Source organism: Rhinolophus sinicus, chromosome 1 (genome assembly GCF_057876585.1).
Source record: "Rhinolophus sinicus isolate RSI-liver-muscle chromosome 1, RSI-T2T, whole genome shotgun sequence".
Lineage (NCBI taxonomy): Eukaryota > Metazoa > Chordata > Mammalia > Chiroptera > Rhinolophidae > Rhinolophus > Rhinolophus sinicus.
This window is the reverse complement of record NC_142501.1, coordinates 197,979,842-198,004,210: the sequence shown is the minus strand read 5'-3', so window position 1 is coordinate 198,004,210 and position 24,369 is coordinate 197,979,842. Positions and strand designations below refer to the sequence as shown.

At 42.9% G+C, this 24,369-nt stretch overlaps 1 long non-coding RNA gene across 3 annotated transcripts in view; it reads right to left on the bottom strand.

The window, feature by feature from the left end:
- Window positions 1-23,780, bottom strand: part of LOC109453822 (uncharacterized) — a 48,175-nt gene extending 24,395 nt beyond the window's left edge. For 2 of the 3 annotated variants that reach the window (XR_012492830.2, XR_012492829.2), the window contains exons 1-3: window positions 23,638-23,780; window positions 17,169-17,353; window positions 8,751-8,839 (exon numbers count right to left, since the gene is read on the bottom strand). This is a non-coding gene — a long non-coding RNA (uncharacterized LOC109453822). The remainder of the gene's footprint in view (window positions 1-8,750; window positions 8,840-17,168; window positions 17,354-23,637) is intronic. The other variant, XR_012492831.2, reaches the window with a different exon arrangement.
- Window positions 23,781-24,369: the final 589 nt, after the last annotated feature.

Here is a 24,369-nt window from a genome sequence, read left to right as displayed (position 1 = left end):
CTCAAGAAAAATTTGAACAACTGTAGGAGGTCATCAGAGATCAAGTACAAAGATTGAATATTGACAGTGATCCCGACAGGAGATCAGAGATGGGCGAAATTCTAGACTATTGGACAAATAGCCAAGGATGGCTTGATTGACCTGATGTCCATGGTACCTTGAAGGCTAAGTTGAGGAGGGGAATAGGTGTAGGGGGAGAGACAAGCTGGGGTATCTACGCAGGAACAAAGTTTCCAAGGGAGGAATTAATATGGCTCCAGAAAGTCTGGTGAAGAGACACAACCAAGTAGCCCAGAAGTTGGGCTTAAGGACAGAATGGAAAACAACACTGAATCCATAGGGAAAAGGACAATGAATGACTCACTAAATCATTTGGCTGAAGCAACACAAAACAAAGCACAAGTAGAGCCATATTTCTTTGGAGATCCTTGTCTCACTGCTGTGTTAAGAAAAAATAAATCCAGAGTTTTTAGATGTACGTATGCCAGAATCATAAAAAGATTATATTCTTTATATCATAACTAATATCTTGACTTCTGTACAAAATGTAAAGTTGGTCTGAACTGTATGAGAAATTGTTGCCCCTTCACATCACTACTCTCTAAGAGGAAACTGACCAGATAATTTTAGAAGCCATTTCTAGACCCACAAGGTACTGACTCAACAAAATAAGGTATTGCCAACGCTATTAAAGATCCAAGAAGGTATTGCCAATACTATTAAATATCCAAATGCCCTTATGTGCCTTTGAACATTCCTTTACTTTGACCTTGAAGGCTTTCTTAAACTTATCAACTCCTTCCATCTGAAGACTTGCCTTGCTTTTATTACCTCTAATTTCCGGGGCAGGGAGATAAACTGAGGTGCAGAGGAATCATGGAGCCATCTAAACGGGAGACTGTTTCAAGGTTAAAACATGGCACACCCAAACGCCTGCCGTACACAAAGGCTATTTATAATAAATCTGATTTTAAACTTGGCTTTACAATGAAGTTCGAAGCAGAAAGAGCAAAATTCCAGACTGAAGAAAAATTACAGCTGGAAAAATAATTTTAACATAAAAAAAACCCAAGAAAGCCTTCCAAGTAGTTACTCAATTTGGGAATTTAAGGAAGATGAAGGTTTGTGTCCAAGAGGAAACTGCTTTGGGGATACAGAGGAATGGAAAGTCTTGCCTTCGGCCTATTTTTGAGCCCTGTCTTCAGCCATACACACGTCTGCATCAAGAAAAGGTATTCCTTGATTCCAAGAGGGCACACACGAGCAGAGGCCTCTGGTCACACTACGAGTATGCACAAGCCACACACAAAAGCTTAAGGGGGTGAGAGGCTGTGGGATGGGAGACATTAATTTGCGCCTGGCTGTTGGCCCCAAGGACACGTGCGCCTTCCCTACCTGCCTGATTTGCCTCCATTGTATTACTTCATAGAGCTCCAGGTCACGCAGGAGTTGTGTGTGTTTGGGGGATGGGAGAGGTGATACCAGGGACAGACATTCTCTCCTTCTTCCCTCCTTCCCTTGTCTTAAGTTGGGGGAGCTTTGGATTCACGGTTAATAGATGCTCAGTGTAGCCATTTGCTGCCTGGAAGTTGCAGAGTCTAACTCCAGGATGGCAAACACGTGGGATCGGTGCTGCCACTCCTTACTCCCCTTCCGTGGCAGATATCACTGATCAAGCAGGGCACTCTTTTGCCCAAAGACTCCACTTCAGAGTCTTTCTCAACACAACAACCCAGACTGCCATCACCAATTAGAGTTGGCCAGTGGTTTGAAACTTATTTGCCAACCCCAGGTTGAGAGAAAGAAAGAAAGACAAGACAGAAGGAAGAAAGAGGAATGTAACTTTACTAAGCACCAACTATGCACCCAGTAGCGGCATATTCAGTAGCGTGGGTAAGTCTGCCCTGATAAGGAGGGGTAGTTTATCACTGGCATCCTGTAGTGATAGCAAAAACAGACCTGAATCGCCTTTACATGGTGCTTAAATTCTCCACAAGCACCGTACTCCTTATCGTCTGCACCTTGGCTGGATCTCCCACTGTCCCCTTCCCCTCCTCTGCGCTGGGACCAACATCTGCTGGCGTGGTTTCCTCAGAACAACCTCCCAGGACAACCTGGTGAGGTAGCAAGGAACTGGAGTCAGAAGAGCCATGCTTTTATCCCTGCTCCACCCTTCGCTGTGGGCAAACTGCATTTCAGTTTCCTCATTTGTGAAATGAAACAATAAAACTGTTGCTTTCTTAGAGCTTGTAATGAGGGTTAGTACTTACGCTACTGTGAAAGGGTACAGTGCCTGGCATATCGGAGGAATTTTTAAATGTCAGATTTTTTCTTTAAGTTACCGACTGGACTAGACTGCCCTTACCCGACTTTTAAGATCATTACAATAATAATGAAAACAATTCATTATATACCAATATACCAAATAGGGGTGTCAGATTTCAGGGGAAAAAATATAGGCTGCTCAGTTAAATTTGAATTTCACATTAAAAAAAATGAATAATACTTTCAGTATAACTATTTCCCGAATATTGCATGGGACATACTTACGAGTATACTAAAGTATGGACATATTTATACTATATTTTTACATCTGAAATTAAAATTGAACTTGCTGTCCTGTATTCTGATAATACGAACATCACATCTTGAGGTCTGTGGAATGAATAGACGAGTAACTCTTCAGAGATAAAAATGTCATACAGAAAGGAATATTTCTCAAAATGGATGATTTTCACCTTTCTTTAGCCACACTCCACAGTAAGAAATAAATGTTGCATCACAATTCCATGGACACACATAGATGAATTAAGGGGAATAAACATTTCACAAAGGCTTTTCTGGGTACATTGCAGTCTAACATTTTCTGTCTTCTTCATTCTCCCTTGTTGTATTTCTTTTTTTTTTTTTTCAATCCCTGACCCAGCCTCCCTTAATTGATTTCTTGACCCCCTAATGCAAAGGTCAGGAAACTACAGCCCAAGGACCACATCCAACCAGCCACCGGTTTTTATATGGCCTGCGAACTAAGAATGGCTTTTACATTTTTAAATGGTTGGGAAAAAATCAAAAGGAGAATGAGATTTCATGACATGAGAAAATTATATGAAATTAAAATTTCATTGTCCATAAGTAAAGTCTTATTGGAACCTAGTCACGCTCATTCACTTATGTGCTGTCCACGATCATTTTCACGCTATAATTGCAGAGTTGAGTAGCTGCGAGTGGAGAGTTATATGTTGAGTATGACCCACAAAGCGAAAAATACTATTTTTTGTCCCTTTACTGAAAGAGTTGGCCTACCCATCCTAATGGGTTGCGACCTGCAGTTTGAAAAGCTCTGTTCTAAACGGTTTTGCCCTGAAAGCATCTATTTCTATTCACATGAGTAGGCCATTTTTTTCCCCTAAGAATCTTAGGTCAACCTTATTCTTCTCGGTTCCTCCTAAGATAAACTCAAATGAACAGACTACGGCCAGAACATTTATTAGGTTGGTGCAAAAGTAATTGCGGTTTTTGCAATTTTTTTTTTTAAATCTTTTAAACCACAATTACTTTTGCACCAACCAAATATTTTTGGGCTGCCCTTAGAATATGGGTTGGACTCGGTCTAGGCCCCAAACTTAACATGAGTTGAGAAGACATCATTGACCATTATTTCCAGGCACTTGAGACATCGACTGCTCCCAGAGAAGGGAAGGATTAGGAAGGTCATGGAGAACAAAAACATCAAGTTCTTGACCTTGAGCTAGTTAGGCTCTTGCCTCTTATTACAGAGTTTAGAGCCTCCAGAGTGAAGCTTTGTGATGTGCAAGAGCTAGGTCTGATCAAGTCTAACGGCTAACTCCCAAGTGAGCATGACATAAAGTTTATACTCCACCCAAGAGAATGGAAAGACAGGAGAGGATGGTTGCTCTGGCTAGAGAGAGAGGAGAGGGGAGAAGAGGGCTAGAGGATGACAAATCCCTGAGGTGCCTTACCTTGCATTCTCCCCCACCTGTGACTTTGGGTGGTGGGGTAACAAATCTCCAAGATAGATTTAGGAGATGCCAAGACCTGAGAGAATTTGTGCCTTGTTTTCTGGGAGGTGCCTGGAGTTAGGGGGTGGCTCACAGATGAACATTAGCAGTTAGCAAACTACCGCCCAAAGGCCAAATTCAGAGTGCTACCATTTTTGTAAATAAAATGTTATTGGAACAGAGCTATGCCCATTGGTTCACAAACTGTGTGTGGCTGCTTTCGCTGCTGTACTGGCAGAGTGGAAGGCTTGCCTAAAATGTCGACTATCTGACCCTTTCCAGGACACTGGTTGCCAACCCCCGTTCTCTGTGCTAAGCAACAGTAGAGAAGGCAGAGCAGCAGGGCAAAAGAGGCAGCGGAGCCCTGGGAAAGCCCTCTGATTTTCCCCCAGCCAGAAGTAGGAAGAACATCATTTCCCTTGCTCGCCATCCTCCCCCAAATGGACACAAAATGGCTAAAACAGGATCAGCAGACCTGAGCAGGGCTTGAAGTTGGAATGAGGAGGATACATTTGAGATGGAGGGCCCCCTAACAACGGGGACCTGGGCAGAAGCCCAAGTATGGCCACTGGGTACCAGTATGAAGAGATGCCAACAGCCGAGATCAGGCCTGCAACAGTCTCAAGATGCCTGTGGACCAGACCGCCCCCTCCCTTCCTCACTCCCCTGGCACCCCATTTTTGACACTTCAACAATCCTAAGCTTCCAGGACCTTAGCTGCAACCCCTGGAAGAAGGGAAAGGAATGAAATGTTGAATTAAGTGACTGAAACCAAAATGAGTAAACACCAACACGAGTGACTTTTCTCTGGAAGTCCCTATATATGAAGTTTCCTGCCACCACCAGAATGTGGGCTTAAACTAGAAATGAGGTTATAGAAAAATGAAGATGCTTACATTCTGTGTATACAATAGGAAGGAACAGGAAACTGACTTTGCTGCTACAGGAAATTGGAACTTCATTCCCAGCAATTCAGGAGACCACAGAAGCGCAAGTCCCAATGGCTCACGACTCAGTGACTCCATACTGAATTTTTTTTCTATCTTCTTCTTCCTAGAATAAGACCATTTAAACTAGTCCAAATCTCCCAGTGATTTTCCCCATCCTACCTTCAACTTGACCCTGTACCAGCTGGAATTGTCACCAGTAGGTGGCGCTAACATGGAGAATGCCGATACTCATTATCTCATGATAAATTAGCTAATTAAAGCTCCCTTCATTGATTCTTTCCTCTACCACACATTTCCTCAAATCTAATTGAGCCTTCTTATTAAGTAGGTCCTGAGTGGTTTCACCTCCAGGCTCCCTCTCCCTCTCTGGTATGATATAATGGAAAGAATTCCAGAGTCAGAATACATGGGATATGAATTTGGGCTGCATTACTAATTAGAGGAATTGGCCAAGTCCCTTAATCTCTCTGACTTAGGATCTTCATCTTTAAAATATGTGAGTTGGTCTTGTTAAATTCTTGTTTTCCAGGTTTGAAAAGCAATTCGACAACTACCATGAGAGAACACACTTTGCCCATCAAATTAATGAAGTTTAAGAAAAACTCAAGACTTCAAGAAAAAAGGCACTTTGACACGGTGCTGTGGGGAATGAAAACTGGTACAAACTTTCTGGAGGGCAATGTGGCCATGGTTAGCAAGAGTCCTAAAAATGTATGTACCTTAGACCGCCAATTCCACATCTAGGTATTAATATTAAAGAAACAAGTAGAGACATGTGCAAAGACAGCTAAAAGGAAGCTCAACAAGGCAGAGCATTTTGGCTTCTCTGGGGTCTCGTGTATCTTTGTTAACTAGTTTTTGAACCTTCATATAGTCCTTAGAACTCCGTTACAATACTTGTATAAGGCAACAAAGCAGACCATTGTTTAATCATATAATGAGAGGAAGAAGTCGAGCTTAGGATTTCTCAAATATTTTTTGTGTGCCACACACCATGCTCGAGAGTTTTCTTAAGTTCCTTCTTTAAATATTCTTACAATAACCCTATGCAAAAGGTGTTACGAACTCTATTTTACAGATAGAGAATCTGAGGCTCAGACAAGTTAACCTTCTTTCCCAAAGTCACGCAATGCCTGGTAAATGGAAGAAGAAATGTGTCTCCTGCTTTGTAAAGACCAAGTTCCCAGTGGGCTGGAGGAAACTATCCCTGTAATGGAGGTAAGGGGAGGGAAACTCAGTTTGTGGACTTTGATCCTGGCCGAGAGTTGGATCTGGGCTCTTCGGAGCCCTTAAAGAAGAATTGTAATTTCAAAGCTTCTGCCAATTCTTTGTGCTGCTAAAAATGGAAATTCAAATTGGTTTGTGGTGGCCAAGGCTTTTTGTAGGGGAAAAAAAAAAGCATTTAATTGGGCTTTTATTGGTACAAAAGGAAATTCCATTCTGGAATGGGAACGCCTAGACAAGGAGACCTTCAAATGCTGCATATAGCAAAGTGAAGGGGTGGGGAGTTGTTCTGATGTGAATGGATGTGCGTATTTTCTGGTGGGAGGGAGGGAAGGGGAGGCTGGAAGCCGGCCCTGGGGAGGAAAGTCAGAGTGAAGCCCTGTGCAGAGGTGAGGAGGAAGCAGGGCCAGACTCAGCAATCTGTTGGGAACCTGAAGGTCAAGGAAGACCAGTGGGGACCGGGTGACACACGGCCCTGGGTCTTGGTGTGCGGTCCTAGCTGGCACTGAACTTCACGTTCCCTTTTGTGCACTGATACTCCTTCAACTTCTCAGTCAAGCTCCTGTTCACATTGCCTCCAAGGTAAAGCACGCACTGAGTCCATTTCAGGGTCAGGGACACCATCCAGACGGAGAATGATAACTGACCATGGAGGTTATGTCCACACTCTTGGAAGAGCCTTGGGTTTCTCGAAGTCTTAATGGGTTAGAAGCTTGGGTGATTTGCATATTTTTAAATAAGGATGCCCCTGGGAGGCTGTAACAAACTCAGGGACACATGAGCTCTACGTGGTTGTTACGTTTTAGGGAATGAGGCTTAAACTGGTCTGCAGGACAGCTGAAACCATGCAGCAGGATGCCTTTTAACAGAGTTCACCTGTTATGGGCCTCTCCCTGACCACAAGCACTTGGCCGCTGGCAGCAGGCTAGGTGATTACAGCATTAGATCATGCTTATAATGGAAAAAAGGCTTCTCCTCTCTGGCTGACTAATCAGCTTGCCATTTTTATTGCATGATCAGTATCAAAAGACAGTGATTCTGAACTCTGTCAGCATCCCGGGTGTATGCTGGCATGACAGAAAGAACAGCTATATTAGCGACGAGAACAGGTGGAGGGATTAGTGTACTTGCTAAGAAGGTCAAGACAGCTTGGTCCCTGGAGACGTAGCAAAGGCTTTTGGCTCCCATTAGAACAAGAACAGCTACTACAAGAGACTTCCCATATGCCGAGTCCTCTATAGGCAATGTGCATTTGCCTTTTTCTTCTTATTTTAATGTCAAAAGTATTTCATGCTCATTATCAATCTGTATTAGTTTCCTAGAGCTGCCATAACAAATTACCACAAACTTGGTGGCTTAAAACAGCAGAAAATTCTTCTCTCACTGTTCTGGAGGTCAAAAAGCAAAAGAATCAAGATGTTGGCAGGTCACACTCCCTCTGGAGGCTCTAGAGGGGAGCTCCTCCTCAGCTCTGCCAGCTCCTGGGGGCTCCAAGGAAATCCTTGGTGTTCCTTGGCTTGTGGCTGCGTCACTCCAATCACTGTCTCTGTCTTCACATGGCCTTCTCTTCTTCTCCCTGTGTGTTTCATGTAAGGAACTTGACATTGGGTTTAGGGCCCACCTACAATCCAAGATGATCTCATCTCGAGATCCTTTACTTAATTACACCCGCGATGACCCTTTTCCAAATGAGGTCACATTCAAAGGTACCAGGGATTAGGGTACAGACATATTTTTGGGGGGACCACCATTCAACCCACCATACTAACTAGTGATAGAATTTAAAGATGGATATGAGGGAGTTATAAAGTTTTGGAAAATTTTGTCAATGTATTTTCCCCTTTCAATAGACTCATTTCCCTCCTTACAGCCTTTCCTCATTTTTTTTTTTTTTTTTTTTTTTTTTTTTTTGTCTCAGGAGAGGGCAAATACCACAAAGCAGAATGAAAGGAGGGAAAAAAGGTAAAAGGAAAAAAAGAAGGATATAGGGACAGAAAGGGAAGAGAGAGTACACCCAGTCCCAGGACAGGTCAAGAAGGGGAGAGGGGAAGGTGAAGGCAAGAGGACAGATTGAGGTTCTATCTGGATCCCCACCCACCTTGAGGTAAAAAAGCCTAGGTGGGGAGAAGGGAGGGGAGTCTGACAATGCAGACCAATTGGGAACTCCAAGTGCCAGGGACTTGCTGATGGGTACTCAGGGTGTAGCTCAGACAACTGGAAATCCCTTCAAGAAGCCCCATGTTTATCACAGTGGCCAAGCAATAAGGTACTGCCCAGATGTGGTTTAAAGGAGGCTGAGAGAGTGTGTAAGCGTACAGATGGAGGAAACACCCCAGTTCCCATGGAATGTCATACTGGAGTTTCTGTGTGACTTCATGAAGAAGATGTGGAAGGACCAATAGACCAGGGGAGACCTGGAAAATGGGGACCAGGAGGCCTCTACATGCAGGAATCTCAGTAAGAAGTGAAGGCATGGGTCCATGGACTTCTGCAGTGGGAGCCCCCCAAAGTCACGAAATCATTGAGCTACACCCCAATAGGCATTTGTGACAGATACCTGGGGATGGGGAAGGACCAGGAAAGAGCACCTTCCATTCCAACCCTCTCAGAGGCCATCTTGGAAAGGAGGCAGGGCAAAAGGAGCTCCTGACAGTAGAGAAAAAGAAAAATAATGACCTTAAACTCTGGACTGACTTAATGATAATAATAATTTTAAAAAGGCTACTTTTAAATAAAAGAAGCTGTTACCTTTAACTATCAAGATATGGGACTGCAGATTGGGAAGCAAAGAGGTATGAAAGAGCAAAGGGATTATAAAGATAATGAACAGAACTACCTTTGTGTGTATGTGTGGGTGTTGAGGTGGCTGTATATACACACGCCCTCCGTGGATGTACTCTTTCAAAGTTTATCATTTCTCCTGGAGGTACCAAACATCATCAGTCGTGTATCTTTCCTTCCCTTTCTCCACACACACAAAAATGTATATACAGATATATATATATATTTCAGTTCATTGGAAAAAAGGCATATAGATTATGGCCACTACCTTTCTTATGTACAGTACATTAGAGTGACTGTATGTGTGTGTAGAGTGAATGTGTATACATACATACATACATACATACATACATACATAAAATATGTATACATATATAGCTTCTTTTAATTTTATGGTATGCAAAATCTACAATTTATATACCCAATCTACTGTTTCTCCCTCCCGTCACACTGCCATCCTGTCCTTTCTTTGGACCATTCTAAGCAATGCTTCAATAGACATCTATCCTTGTTTTCCCATCTAATCCTCACAAGATCCCTCTGAGGGAAAGGTCCTTACTGAGACTCATGGCACAGGCCTGGGCCCCATGTCCTGATGCCACAGTCCATGCTCTTTCCTCGGCACCGCATCGAAGTTCCCAGAAATATCACTCCCCATGACTGTCCACAGAATCTGGAAATCCACTTTCAGGGAGGTATTAGTTTCCTGCGGCTGCCGTAACAAATGACCGCAAACTGGATGTCTTAAAACAGCAGAAATGTATTCTCTCACAGTTCTGGAGGCAAGAAGTCTGAAACCAAGTTGTCAGCAGGTCTACCCTCCCTCTAGAGGCTCTAGAGAAGAATCCTTCCTTGTTTCCTCCTAGCTTTTGCTGGTTGCCAGAATCCTTGGCCTTCTTTGGCTTGCAGACACATCGCTCCAATTTCTGCCCCCACCATTTCAAGTTTCTCCCTGTGTACCTCTGTGTCCAAGTTTCCCTCTTTGTACACGGACACCTGTCGTTGCATTAGGGGCCATACTAATTCAGTAGGACCTCATCCTAACTTGATTACTTCTGCAAAGACCCTTTTCTAAATAAGGGCATATCCACAGGCTCTGGGTAGACATGAATTTGGGGGGGGCAGGGGGGGGAGGGTGTACTATTCAACCCAGTACAAGAGGGATGTTATTTTAAGTTGAAGTGCAATTGTTTCGAAAACTCATTTTCAAGTTCTAAAGAACAAATGGCTTGTCTCTAAAGAACCCTGCTCATGTGCCAGTGCCGTGTGGACGTGGATGGTGGGGTGGGCACCACGCTGTGGCTGGAATACTGACAGAAACCTTGTCCGGATTCTTCACTCCCTCCCACTCAGCTCCCATCTGTCACCAATCACTGTGTGTAGGTCCCCTTTCCTCAGAATCACAAGATCACCTCCTTTTCTCCACAGGCCAGGCCACCGAACTCCTCACCGGAGCAGCAGCAATAAGCTCTGGGAGGAATTTCTTCGCCTCCAGTCTTGCCATCCTATAATCCATTCTCTAACCTTCAAGCCGAGTAATCTTCCTAAGTTTAAAACGAAGATCATGCAAAGCCTGCTGACTGCCTTTGGGGCACAGTCCCAGCCTGTCGGCCAGCCCACCAGCCCCTCCATGATAGGCTCCTTGCTTCCCGGGCAGCCTCAGCTCTTACACAAGCCCCAGAACCCAGTGTCCTGCATCCTTGCCATTCTCAGGACCCAAAGCATCCTCAAACATCGCTGTGTCTTTACATGCTCTGCGTCTGTCTGAAAACCCCTTCCTTCCCTCCTTCACATGGCGAAGTGGGTTAAATAGTGAACCTCAGAAAGACATGCCCAAGTCCGAACTTCCAGAACCTGCGAATGGGACCCTACTTGGAAATAGGATCTTTGCAGCTGTAGTGCACTTAAGAATCTCAAGATGACAGCATCCTAGATGAACTGGCTGGGCCTACACCCAATGACAGGTGTCCTTATAGGAAAAAGGCAGAGGGAGATTGGACAGAGACAGGCGGAGGGGAGGGGCAAGTGAAGACAGGCAGACATGGGAGTGATGCAGCCGCAGGCCAAGCAATGCCAGGAGCCACCAGAAGCTGCAAGAGGCAGGAAGGATTCTCCCCTAGAGCTTCCAGAAGGAGTGTGGCCCTGGCAATACCTAAAGTTTAGACTCTGGCCTCCAAAACTGGGAGAGAATAAATTTCTGTTGTTTTAAATGAGCCAGTTTATGGTCCTTTGTTACAGTAGCCATAGGAAAGTAATATACTTGGGTTGTCCCCAGGGTGTCATCCAAGGCTGACAGGCTGCTGAAGTCACAAGGGCACCTAGCTGAGAGGGTAAGGAGGAAAGAAATCCAGATCACAGTGGGCCTGCCGAGCTGTGTCCTCTGCCCTTTGTCAGAAGGGGTACCTTTCTCTTAGTCACACAAAGGCACCCGATGGGCCGGCTGCAGCCCTAATTCCTGGCTGTTCTTCAAGGTTCTGATCCTTGGTTGTTTCTCCAGGAAGCCTTTGCTGATCCACACTCAGCCTAATTTGAGCCCTTCACCTGCTCCAATAGTGCCTGACCACACATCTATCCTGCTGTAGGACAGCTGTCTGGTCACAGTTCTGTTCCCTCCTCTGTATCTTGAAAGAGGACTTTCTTATTCTTGCCTTTTCCCTATATCTAGCATATAGATGCTCGAAAGAGACCTACTGAATGCATGAGCAAGAGCACACAATGGGGCATTAGTGAGTTTGAGGCAGCTCTAGGCAGAGATGGGGTGCTATTCCCAAAGGGGTGCTCAATAAAGGCGAGTCCATGCATATCACCATTTTGCTTAAACCAGCCATCACACAGAACCGAAAAATAGAGCACCACCAGGATGTTACTGTTTTACAAATTTATATCTGATCGTGTTTCTTTATCTTTTCCCTAATTGAGGCATCAGTGCTTAAGGATATTTCCATTTGGGCCAAGTGCGTTGTGCACACGTCCAGTGGGACCCAGTGCACTGCATTCCATGCAGACGCACACATGAGCTCATGCAAGTCCCAGGGTGCTCATCTGGTCCAGATTTGAAGGAAACTATTTAGCTGGATGGAGAAAAACACATCATGTATCAACTTAATACCAAACAGATTTTATGACATACTGAAACTGCTTTTGATAATCTACTAATATATCAGAAAGGCTAATGAACTTAAAGGGGAAAAAAAAAAACCAGCTAATCATATGTTTGAGATCTGGACAATGTTTGTTGGGGTTGCAAAGATGACAGAAAGACAAAAAGATGCAGGGAGCTTTAGGGAAAGTTATCCAAAAGCCCCCCGAAAAGCAATCTTGTCTATTGTAGCAAGAGGTGTATCTTGCCAATATATGAGCATAGACAATTTTTTTTTTTCTGGCTGAAAGTCAGGGTGGACTTTTCCAGAGACGAAGAAGTACCATGGCCTGGACATTCTCATCCCTGCTAGGCATGGGCGGCCATGGATGCTTCCAAGGGAGGACTCAGTGCTTGGTCCTCTCGCTTGGCAATATATGAACCCATTGGTGGTTCCCCTGTTGGTTGATAGTTGAGCCCCCTGACCTATCATTTGACCGACCACACAGCAAAGTGGGGGAAATGGGGATTCAAATGATAGATCAGCTAAGGATTTCTGGCTTCTAGCAAAAACCAATTGTGGGTGGCCTAAGAAGAAAGGTAATTGCAGAGAAGGATACTTGAGAGATTAACCCCCCAAAATGGAAAGTTAATGCACCGTGGAAAAGGCAAGGACTGGGACAATCAGTGTCCTCAGCAGCAGGAGCTGACATGCATGGGACAACTTCAAGTTCTGAGTGATCAATTCTGGAGGGAAAGAGGCTGACCGACCCAGTTGGGATGGGATGGGATTGGATTGGGTTGGGTTGGGTTGGGTTGGGTTGGGTTGGGTTGGGTTGGGTTGGGTTGGGTTGGGTTGGGTTGGGTTGGACTGGACTGGATTGGACTGGGTTGGATTCAATTGGATTACTCAGCTAAGGGCAGGAGCAGGTGGTCCTATTAGCCAGCAACCGTTGGAATCAGTGTCTACCATAAATGCCTACCTGGAGAACTTGGACTAGACTGGATTACTCAGCTAAGGGCAGGTTTTAGGGCATGTGGAAAATTAATATAACGTTTTTGTTTGCTTGCTTGCTTTAGTGTAGGATTTTCACCTGGGTATGTTGTAGAATGTGGTACTGCCCCCTGGGATGGGGGATGGCATTTGGAAATTTGTGGAATTCTACTGGACTGTCTCTATATCTGGGGAGGGGGTGGAGATGGGGGCACTACTGGCTCTTAGAAGGCAGGGACCCAGAAAGCTCAACTTCCTGCATTGCCCCCAGGGAGAAGCACTGCACTAGAGTAATTCAGGCTGTTCCTGGCTGAATCTGTATGACACTCTCAACTTCTATGTGATAAGGAGAAGGGATATGACTGTTTGTATTTGCTTTGGTTTTGAGATAGGTTGTTGTCATTTTGGGGTGTTTTTATTTTATCGTATTATGGTTTTTACATAACCAAATCATTCTTTGCCATTGTATAAATAGACATATTTTCTAAAGTGCCAAGAAAGGAGTGAAGGACATTTTTCAGAGTAAAACCATCCTTTCAGATGCCACACTCACATCAAGAGCTCCAGGAGAAAGTCTTTTCCTCCAGGAGATATTACAAAGCGGTTCTCAGGGATCAGCCAAGCCCACAGGTCAAAGGCCACACTACTTTACTACCTCATGCACACAAAGCATGAAGAGAATTGGGGACAAAAGACCAGTGCAAAACCCTTCCCTCTCTATTACTGGGGAGAAGCAGAAAAGGAATCATGTAATCCTTTGCAACAAAGGAATCATGTGACCTTTTCAAAAATAAGAGTGAAGTCAGAAGTCAGGACTGCCTGGGCAGGAAGTTCCAGGGAAATTCAAGGAATTTTTTAAAAAGAAGAATTTCTCAGAATAAGGCTGTAGGAAAATGTCCCCTGACAACTGGGGTAGCCATATTGGCAGAAGTTAAGGTGCAAACATGATTAACCTCATTTTATTTTTATACAGGAAACCAGAGGGATAACGAAGAAACGAGTTCACTATTCCTGGTTCTTGGCTGGTTCTAGCTTTCAGGGAACGCTCCCTTCTTCAGGCGGAGCCTTGTTTTTATGGCGAGGGACTCACGTGCTTTTTTATTGCCACATTTTCTTTGAATCATGGTTGGCAATCAAGCGTTCAGATTTGACCATTTACCTTTGGGACTCCTCTGGGTATGTGAAGAATTCCCCCATCTGTCTTGCTCAGGATGTGGGCAGATAAAGAATTAGTAACAACCAGATAGATATTGTCTCTGTTTGGCTGGTGTTGGGAAAGAACCTTTGCAATCAGCCAAGGAGACAGTCACCAGCACTAAGAGACGCAAACAGAAGTATATCTTGGAATCTCATCTACCTCTGCATCTGTCTCCAGGTCAGAGGGAGTGCGGGTGGGAAATCCCACCTTTCAAAGGTTAAACACAACTTGTGACTTAAACAGAGAATTGTGGAAACTGACAAAAGAATGGAAAGTTGCACCATAAAGTAAAAACAGGAAAAAGAAGGAATTCAAGTCAACACCTATTTATTAAGCATTAGGTGCTGTGCTGGCTGACTCATCATCACAATCACAATAGTCAGAATAGCAGCTCATGTTCGCAACCCTCCTTCCAGGTGCTAGACGCTGTTTTAAGTATATCATATGTATTAACTCATTTACGCTTCATAACAAAACTATAATGTTTATACCTATTAGTGTCATACCCACAGCAAGGATGCTGAAACAAGGCACCAAAACACTAAGTACCTTCTCAGAATTACCCAGGGAGTAAGTGGTAGAGCTGGAATGTAAACTGAGACAATAAGTCTTCAGAGTCTGGGCCTTAAATCACTATGTTACAGTGTCTCTTGAGACGTAATTTCTTTTCTCAAGAAGGTTACAGGGAGACGGACTCATAAACAGGTAATACCAATATTATGACGACAGAGACGATGGATATGAGCAGGGTGTTTGGGAAGCCCTGAGTCCAGTCGAGGGGATAAAGGCTGCCTAGAGAAAGTAGGCTCTACCCAGAATCTTGGGGAGTGGGTAAGAATGATTTAGGGAGCTGAAGAAGCAGAAGGAAACTAACCAAAGCAGCAGGAATAAAAAAAGTGTGTGTGTAAGAAGCAACACACAGTTTGAGGGTAGGATGGTATAAAACATGAGGAAGAGGGTGGGGTGAGATATATCTGGGAACCTAACACATTAAAGGCAGACCATATACATCTGTTGAATGAACACGAGAGTCCAGCCAAGCATAGTGTTTCGTGGGCCAAGTTAAGGCGTTTAGTGGCCTGTGTGTGCGGTGGGGAGGGAGGGGGGTTAAGCAAAGGAGTAGTATGATATTTGAAAGGTCACTTTAGCAACTCTGTTGCAGGTCATTTTTTTTCTTTTTTCCAGGCTAGGAGAGGGACCAGTTTATCTGTCTTCTCTAGTAGTTCTTTATCGGGAGGCTCTGTGTCAGCAACTGTGTGGAAAGTGGGCCAAGAGGTATATCTTGAAGTTACAATTTTTTTTTTTTACTAAAAGTTAGTCTCTTAATCCAAACATAGTATTTACTTCTTAAATATACAAATTAAACCATGACACCATCAGCCTGAAGAATTTTAACATATGCGTGACTAGATTTCTTTTCTTCCTCTTTTCTTTTTCACTTTTTTTTTTTTTTAATTTCCTCAATTCCTTTCCTCCTCCTCCTTTTCCTCTCCTTTCTTCTCATATCTTACTTATTTCACCAAGTGGCTAAATTGGCCCCAAACCATACCTCAACTTCACCACAGGGATGAAAATGGAGGTGCAAAGAGCATGTAGGAGGTCACTGCAATGAACCAGGCGAGGGATTATGCTGACGGCCTGACCTGGAATAACACTAGAAATGAGTGGGCGCACGTTTGAGAAATCGCTAAGGGTTAAAACTGGTCAGCTACGTGTGAGCCGGGAACTGGGGTGGTAACAGAATTAGAGGAGCCAGGATGAATGCTGGGTTCTGGCCCGGATGGCTGTCATCTACTGAAATATAGCACATAGAATGAAAAACCTATCCAGGAAAGAAGGTGATGGGTTTAGTTTAAGGCATATGGATTTGAGGTACATGCAGAAAACATCCAGGTACAGGAAGTAGATGGGTCTGAAACCCAGACAGCTATGTCAGCACTGGCAGCGTAAACTTGGCTAGAGGCTGTGATAGCTAATTTCCAAGATGACCACCATCACTTTCTTCCCTCCCTGAATGTGTATGCCACTCCCCCACCCACAGGAGGAATTTGTTTCCCTCCCCTTGAATTTCATCTAGACTTGTAAATGCTTGGACTGATAGAATGCTGTGGAAGAGACATTCTGGGACTTCTGAGTTCAAGCCTTAAGAAGGCAGGTAATTTTAAGTTAATTCCTCTTGGAACACTCCTCTTGGAACATAGGATGGCATACAGCTGCCATGCTACGAGGAAACTCAAGCTATGAACCCCCAGAATCATGATAACAAATGGTTGGTGGTGTATTTTAATCACTAGTTTTAAATGGTTTAATACATAGCAATAGAAACCGAAATTGGTACCTGAAAGTGGCATGCTGCTATAATAAAAGTCTAACACATGGCATTGGCTTTGGAATCTGGCAGCAGGCAGAAGCTGGAAGGGCTTTTAAGAGATACAGATGTTGAAAGGGCAGTGAGGAAATTGCTACTGAAGATTTAAGAATAAGGGACATGAGTTGTGTGGATTGGCAGAATAATGAGTGACTGGCTGCCTACAATAACATGAAAGATAGAAAGAGTAGAGATTTATAGCCAAGAAGCAGTGTGTATGTGTAGGGGGTGGTCAGTTGATGAAAAATTACTAAAAAGGAACTTTGGGGTAAGGGCGGATTCTGGTTCAACTGACCTAGCAAGATTCTTGCTGAAGACGACCCAGAGTGATCACACATCACCTGGGGGATGGTGGAAGATAAAGAATCTGATTAGATATCGAGGGTGATCAGATATGGAGGATGGGGGATTCTGGCTAAACCAACTTAGCAGGATTCTTGCTAAAACTGGACAACACAGATGTACATGGAAGTCCAAAAGTCAGGCCTAGTTGACAAAGAGTTCAGGGAAGCTTGAGTAGCGTTTGGTCAATAAGAGAATCGATGTCACACTTACCCATCAAGAGGTAGAGTTTATTTCCCCTGGGCTGGCCTTGTGACTGCTTTGGCCAATATGATGCAGTGGAAGGGACATCTGGCACTTTCAACTCTCCATCTTAAGAGAACTGGAAGCTTCCACCTCTTTCCTCGGGGAACATAGCCACCATCTCTAAGGAAGCTTGACATCCATGAGAACAAGGTCTGTATAAAAGAAAACCAAGGCCTTCAAATGTCAGCCCTCGTTGAGCTCCCAGTCAGTGGCCAACACCAACTGCCAGCTGTGTGAGGCCATTTGGGAACTATCAGCCCTCTGAGCACCCCAGCCAATGTTATAAAAATCAGAGGAATCACCTATTTAACTCACAGAGCTGTGGAGATCATAATTTATTGTTGTTTTAAACCACTAAGTTTCAGGTGGTTTGTTGTAGCAACATGTCACCAAAACAGATAAAGATCAACAACACATTGAGATTGGGTATCTCCAAGAAAGCACATAAAAAAATAAAAATAAAACAAGACAACTCTGGGGAGAACAAGAATTTTAAGTGATTAGAAGCTAGCCCCCAAAGGACACTGAGCAGAAATGTTCAAAGAGATAGGAGGAGAGCAGGAAGCAGCAACAGAAAACAAGGAAGCTACTTGAAGATGGAGAAAAAGGCCAACTGTGTCAAACACAGCAGAGAGTTCTAGAAAGAAAAGGAAGGATGTGGAAATCTGCCATCAGCTTTGGTCATGTGAAGTCATTGATCACTTTTGCCAAAGCAGCTTCAGCAAAGTGATGGAAACAGAAGCCCAGTTACAGGGGGTTAAAGAGACGTCTAGTCAGGAAATTTTACTGAGTCATAGACAGTAAAAGGGAGAGGAAACAACAGGTACACATGTCTCTTGTAACCAAGTGTCTCAAAAGGAAGTAAGAGTAATAGGACATTTGGTAAGTGGGGTCACAGGGTCAAGAGAAGTGTTATAGTAACACATCTATGCTTTCCAATCCAGCTCTAGGTGGCCTTGGTTTTTCTTCACAAATGGCCATCTTCAGACTGATGTGTGACTTCCGCTAATGTGTTTGTCTACAGGCTTCTGCTTGAAAGCTGAGCGGAATCGAGCTTTTACGAAGGGTGGCATCATGGGGTGTAAGGCGCATTGAATGGGGAGTCCTGACACTGTTTGCCCCTAGCTGGCGACAGCAAGTCAGTTTACTTCCAGATCTCAGCTCTTCCTCCATTCAATCAGTGGATTAGATTGGAGAACCGCAAAGGCCTTCCAGTGGTAACATTTTATAAAGTGATTTCATTCTCAAAACTCTATGTGATTATAATACTTTGTCCTTGCTTTTTTTTGGAAATCTGGAGTGTGAGTATGGGCTTAAAACCACCAAACTTAAGCAAAATACTTGCAGCCCAATGCCTTCACCTAAAGCACACACAAGAAGTTCTAGCCCCTATCTTGTGAGGTGGCATGTGGGGATAAGGTACTCAACAGAGGGTCAGCTTCCTCCTGAGCCTCAGGGCCAGGGTCACCCAGACCAGGTCATTCTGGGCTCCAGGGTTGATGAGCTAAGACCTTCCCCAGGGCAGGGAGGTCTGTGGGTACGCTCAGGGATAAACCAGGCTACCCGGCAAAAAGGGAAGGGTCAGGAGGGTTTATCAAGTACAGCTGATTCCCTGAAAGGTGGGCATTCTTCAGTTTACATGGGTTGGGAGACAGATCCCTTGGTGCTATACAGTGTTGCAGAAATAGAATACACCCAAGTCTTTCAGTATCTCTCCCTCCCAAGGGTCAGTATGGCCTAGCATCTTTTTGCCTATTTAAAATCTACTGAAGTGTATTATTTCTGCATTCAGCTTCTTTCTTTCTATTTTGACTTCATACTTTCATCTTCACTCTATAGGGTGCCTTTGTTCCCAGGTACAATTACAAACAGAGCCAGAGGGTAAGTGATTTTTGTAGAGTCAGGAAATGTATTTAGTTGGTATTACCATGCTCTCTTTTTTTAGAGGAAGAAAATAAACTAGAAGGGGAAACCTTATTACATCTCTCACAACTATCAGCCCAAATCCTAATTTTAACATCAATATTTGTAGTGTGACAAAAGGGAAAATACAGTTGTGGCAGGAAAACTAATTTCTTATTCCCCACTGGGTTCTAAAGAGGACTCCTCTCTGAGTGTTCACGCTAAGAGAGATGGCGAGTGTGAGTGTGCAAGTTGGGGAAAGGCTTCGGAGAGCCAGCTCGTGTTGCTGAAGAAAAAGGAAGAGGGAAGAGACGAGTTGGGAGGGGGAAATGAGAATTCTGGAGCAGCCAGAACTGCTGGTACCCCTCAAGCTACAGGTTCTATTCGAGGAAAATGTGGGGTAACAGGAGCCATTATTAGCTAAAAAGAAACATTACAGGAAGAACTTCATGGGGGTTTCCGTTGTTGTGCCCTGTGCAGTGGGATGTAACACGGTCTGCCATTTCTCCTGTGTGTCTTCACCAGCTTTTCCCTCAGGGTGGTTGAGAAGACAGACTCTGGAGCCAGATGCTTTGCTTCAACTCCTGGCCCCTCACACACCACTGGCTTTGCAACTTGAAATGATTTAATCGAACATCTGCATACTTTGGTTTCCTTATTTGTAAAACAAAGATAATAATAGCACTTGTCTCATAAAGTTCTCGTCAGAATTAAATGAGTTAATACATGTAAAGGGCTTACAATCAGCCTCATACACACTTTATTACTACTTAGCAATACTTTCTGAAATTCAATTTTTTTGTTGTTGTTGTTTGGGTTGGATGTGACAAAGAGCCAACTTCTATTTTATGGTAACAAGATGAGAACAAAGACTGCTTCTAGGGACCAGTCCCATCTGAGGCTTTTATAATACTCTGTTTCCCCGAAAATAAGACCTAGCTGGACAATCAGCTCTAATGCGTCTTTTGGAGCAAAAATTGATATAAGACGTTGCTTTGTATTATATTATACCCACTATTATATTATATTATATTATATATATTATATAAGACCCGGTTTTATATTATAGTAAAGTAAGATCGGTCTTATATTAATTTTTGCTCTAAAAGACACATTAGAGCTGATTATCCAGCTAGGTCTTATTTTCGGGGAAACAGGGTAGTTATTACTATTGTTATTATAATTATTTCAGACCTCACTCTTAATATGCATCCATGCTTTATTACTTTTGTGTGTATACCATCCATTATTCCTTCATTCAATGAATCATTCCTTCATCCATTCAACAAATATTTATTGAGCAATTACTACTTTCTACATGTCAAGCATGTAGAAAATAATACCATCAAGAGCCCTGTTCCTGTTGTGTTTATATTCTCCAGGAGAAGGTAGACTACCACCATGACAACAAATTAAATAAAGGAGATCATTTCTAATACTGATGTGTGCTGTGAGGATAATCAAACAGGATTGTGGGATTGACTTGAAGACTTGAAACAGACTTGGGGAGTCACTCCTTTAAACAGGATAGTCACGAAAGACCTTTCTGAGGACAGCACATTTGAGCTGAGAAGTGAATAATACAGAGGAAGCAACCACATGAAAATGTTGGGCTGAATGTTCCAAACAAGAAAGGAAAAAGGTCAAGGCACATTAAGATGGAAATGAACCTGGTGTGTTTAAGCAACTGTAGGAAACCTAGACAGCTGGAACCCACTGAGGGAGGGTAAGGGTGGGAGGACATGAGATCAGAGAAGTGGACAGGAGCTCTATCTGCCAGGGCCTCAGGCGTCTTGGAAGGGAAGTGAATGTGTTATTCTAAGTGCAACGGGAAGTCACTGGTGAGCTTTAGGCAGAGGAGTAACAGAATCTAATTGACTATGTGCAAATAGATACTGATTTAACACCTATTACATGCAGGACACAGTGAGGCAACCTTGGTAGAGTGTTTCAAGATGAACTGGGAAGAGTCCAACCATTCTGGCTGCTATGTGGAGAATGGATTGTTAGAGGGGCAAAAGAGGAAGCAGGAAGTCCATTTAGGAGAATTCTAGAAAAGAGAAGCTGGTGTTTGGACTAGTGTGGAAGCTGGAAAAAAGTGTAGAGATTTTGACTGGATTTTGGAGATAGAGCCAAAAGATCCTTCTAACGACTTGCTAATGGACGTTGGTAGAGGGAATAGAGCAATAGGGAAACCAGTGATGACCAAGAATACAGACTTTCCAGAATTAGTTCAGAAAAGTCACAAAATGAACAAACAATACAACAAATGACAACAACACTAAACCTAGGGGTTGGGGGAGAATCTGACTTCCAGAATTGCTACATTATCTCATTCAAAATGTCCAATTTCAACAACAACAACAAAATCACAAGATGTGCAAACAAACAAGAAAAGTATGGCCTTTACATAGGAAAAAAATAGTCCATTGAAATTATCTCTGCAGACACACAAGTTTTGGACTTTGAAATCAACTATTTTAAATATGCTCAAAGAACCAAAGGAAGTCATGTCTCAATAACTAAAGAAATATGTGAGAATGGCTCTTCAAATAATGTCAGTAAAGTAACAGATATAAAAATATGCTCAACTATTTTAAATATGTTCAAAGAACCAAAGGAAGTCATGTCTAAATAACTAAAGAAATGTATAAGAATGGCTCTTCCAATAGAGAATGTCAATAAAGTAACAGATATAAAAAATATGCTCGAAGTCCTTCATATTTATAAACAGTTTAACAAATATATCAAGTATTATCATGGCTTTCGAATTACAATGAAGCAGGTTTAGTGATGTACTGTTTTAAAATTTACTATGAGTTGGAATGCTCCATTGAAGCTGTTTCTTTCTCTTTCATGTATCTCTGTTGACCCTCCCTTTTTTTTTCTTTCTGTATTAGTTATCTATTGTTGCATAACAAATTATGCCATACTGTATGGCTAAAAACAATAAATATTTATTATCTCACAGTTTATGAGGGTCACGATTCCCCGTAAATTGAAATGGGAGCTCCTAATCCAGGGTCTCTCACAGACATGCAACCTTGATAGCAAAGGGAAGCAGGAAAATAATAACAGTAACAAGTCACCACAATTGCTGATAGTTCAAGCCATTTTAATATAGTCATGAGAGGAATAGTTCCTGGTGTCGTCCATACAGGAAAACCCTCACTGGAAAAAAGTAAGGCAATGTGAATTCACCCACATCTGTCAAATTTATACTCCCGGTGTCCTAGTCAGCAAGAAATGCACCAGGTCTGCATTACTCAAGAAGTTACCAAGTCCACAATTGGAAGTAAAATTATTTGCATTGGCACTATAAATAAGTCTCATCCTTTGTTCAGGGCACAAGTCTTCCTAATCGCCTCAGCAAACCTTTCCCAAAGTGATGCGACTTTTCCTCCTTCATTTGCACGTGGCTTTTCTCATGACAAAATCATTCACACAGAGGAGGAGATGCTCTGTCCATCTGAACTCCAACTGTGCTCTTGGCTCATCGCACTCTCACAAGCCGAAGAATGTAAACAATTAACAGCCTCCCCCTTCTTCTCTCCTCCGCTCTCCCACAGTATCTGTTTGTGCAAGTTCCTGTGCATTCACTAACTTAACACATAATCTAATCTATCCATAATCTAAACTTTGTCCCTTTTCCTTCTCTAATGAAACATTTCTGATTAATAGTTACCAAAACTCTGTTCACATCTTCTTCCCTGGAATGGGTACCTTGAAAAACATAGATTTCCAACTTAGGTTAAAATATCACCAAGTCCAACAAAAGTCACAAAAGGGCAATGAAGTAATATGTGGTTAAACCAGATGATAACTGGAGAATTTTCTTCATTTATGTCCTGAATTTGCACGATTCTACTCTCCTACTTCCCAGTACGAACTTCATTGACAGTGTTGGGCTTTACTAGAAACTAGGTAATTAGAATTAAATTGTAAACGGCCAAACCTTTGTTTTTTGTTTTTGTTTTGGACTGCGATCTAAATCACCTCTCCACTCAGAGGCTCTAAAAATGGGTAACTATAACCTAGATAACATTCCGTTCTCCTGTTCTGTATCCCACCTCATCATTTCCCGACGGTCACACTGCAGACTTGTCCATTTCATGATCCGGGTGGTCTATATTTTTTAAATTGGTATTTCCATTTCAAAGTTTGAAATCCCCTACCTCAAACTGCATTCCCATGCTTCTCCAAAAACTACCTATGGGCTTCCAGAAAGATCAGCATGCTGGAGCTGGTTGGAATTCCAATACCCCCACTTACTACCTTAATCAAGTAACTTGACCTGTCTCTATAACATGGTTAATAATTGGTAGACCTGTGAGCTTTGTAGATATATATGAGATAATATCGCTGATAGAACAACTGTTGACTGAGCACCTCTTGAGAAGAAGGCACGAAGCATAAGCTACACTACAGGATACAGAGATGAGTTAGATAGAGATAATACCCTTATGAAGTTTAGAATACAGAATGGCAGATTAAAACCAATGACTATGATTCAAGGTAGAAAGTGATAAAATACCTTCAGACAGGCCCAAGGGCCAATGTCTCCTCCTCCAAGACCTTCCCGAGCGTTCCACTGAACATGGCTCTCAGTCACTCTTGGCCACTGTACCTTGTTTCACTTTCTTACAGCAATTCTATTATCTAACATTGTCATGGTTATTTCATCTCTTATTTACCAGATTTGGGTCACTCTCTTCCCTGAACATGTGTGCCTTATGAGAACAGAGGCTTCCTCTGTCCTATTCATCACTATAAAACAATGCTCCATAAAGGCCTGTGGACGAGCACATGAGAGACTCAAAATTAGAAGCTAAAAGAAGGCAAAAAAAAAATAATAAAAAAAATGAGAGCTTCTTTCTATGTGTAAAAGTACTTGGTAAAATGATTTTCCCAATAGGAAAATTCTGGTCTGTGAGTTTTATGTCATTTCTGATGAAGTCTAAGGGGGATGTTCTCCCCCAAGACTGAGCGTGGGGAGGAGACATATTTGCATAAGGCTAGAGAAGAGAGAGGAGCCTGTCTTTCCACCAGCCCCTGGCAGAAACAAACCCTGATTCTCACCCTAGGTATGGAATGACTGACTTATGGCATCTTCCAGGAGAACAAACAAAGAAAATAAATTCTGTCAGATGAAGCAGCATTTCCACATGGTTCATAGTGAGTTATTTAACACAATTTGATTTCACACATGTCAATGCCACATGTGCACAAATATATAAACTTATATCTGAAAGTCTTTAGCCTATAG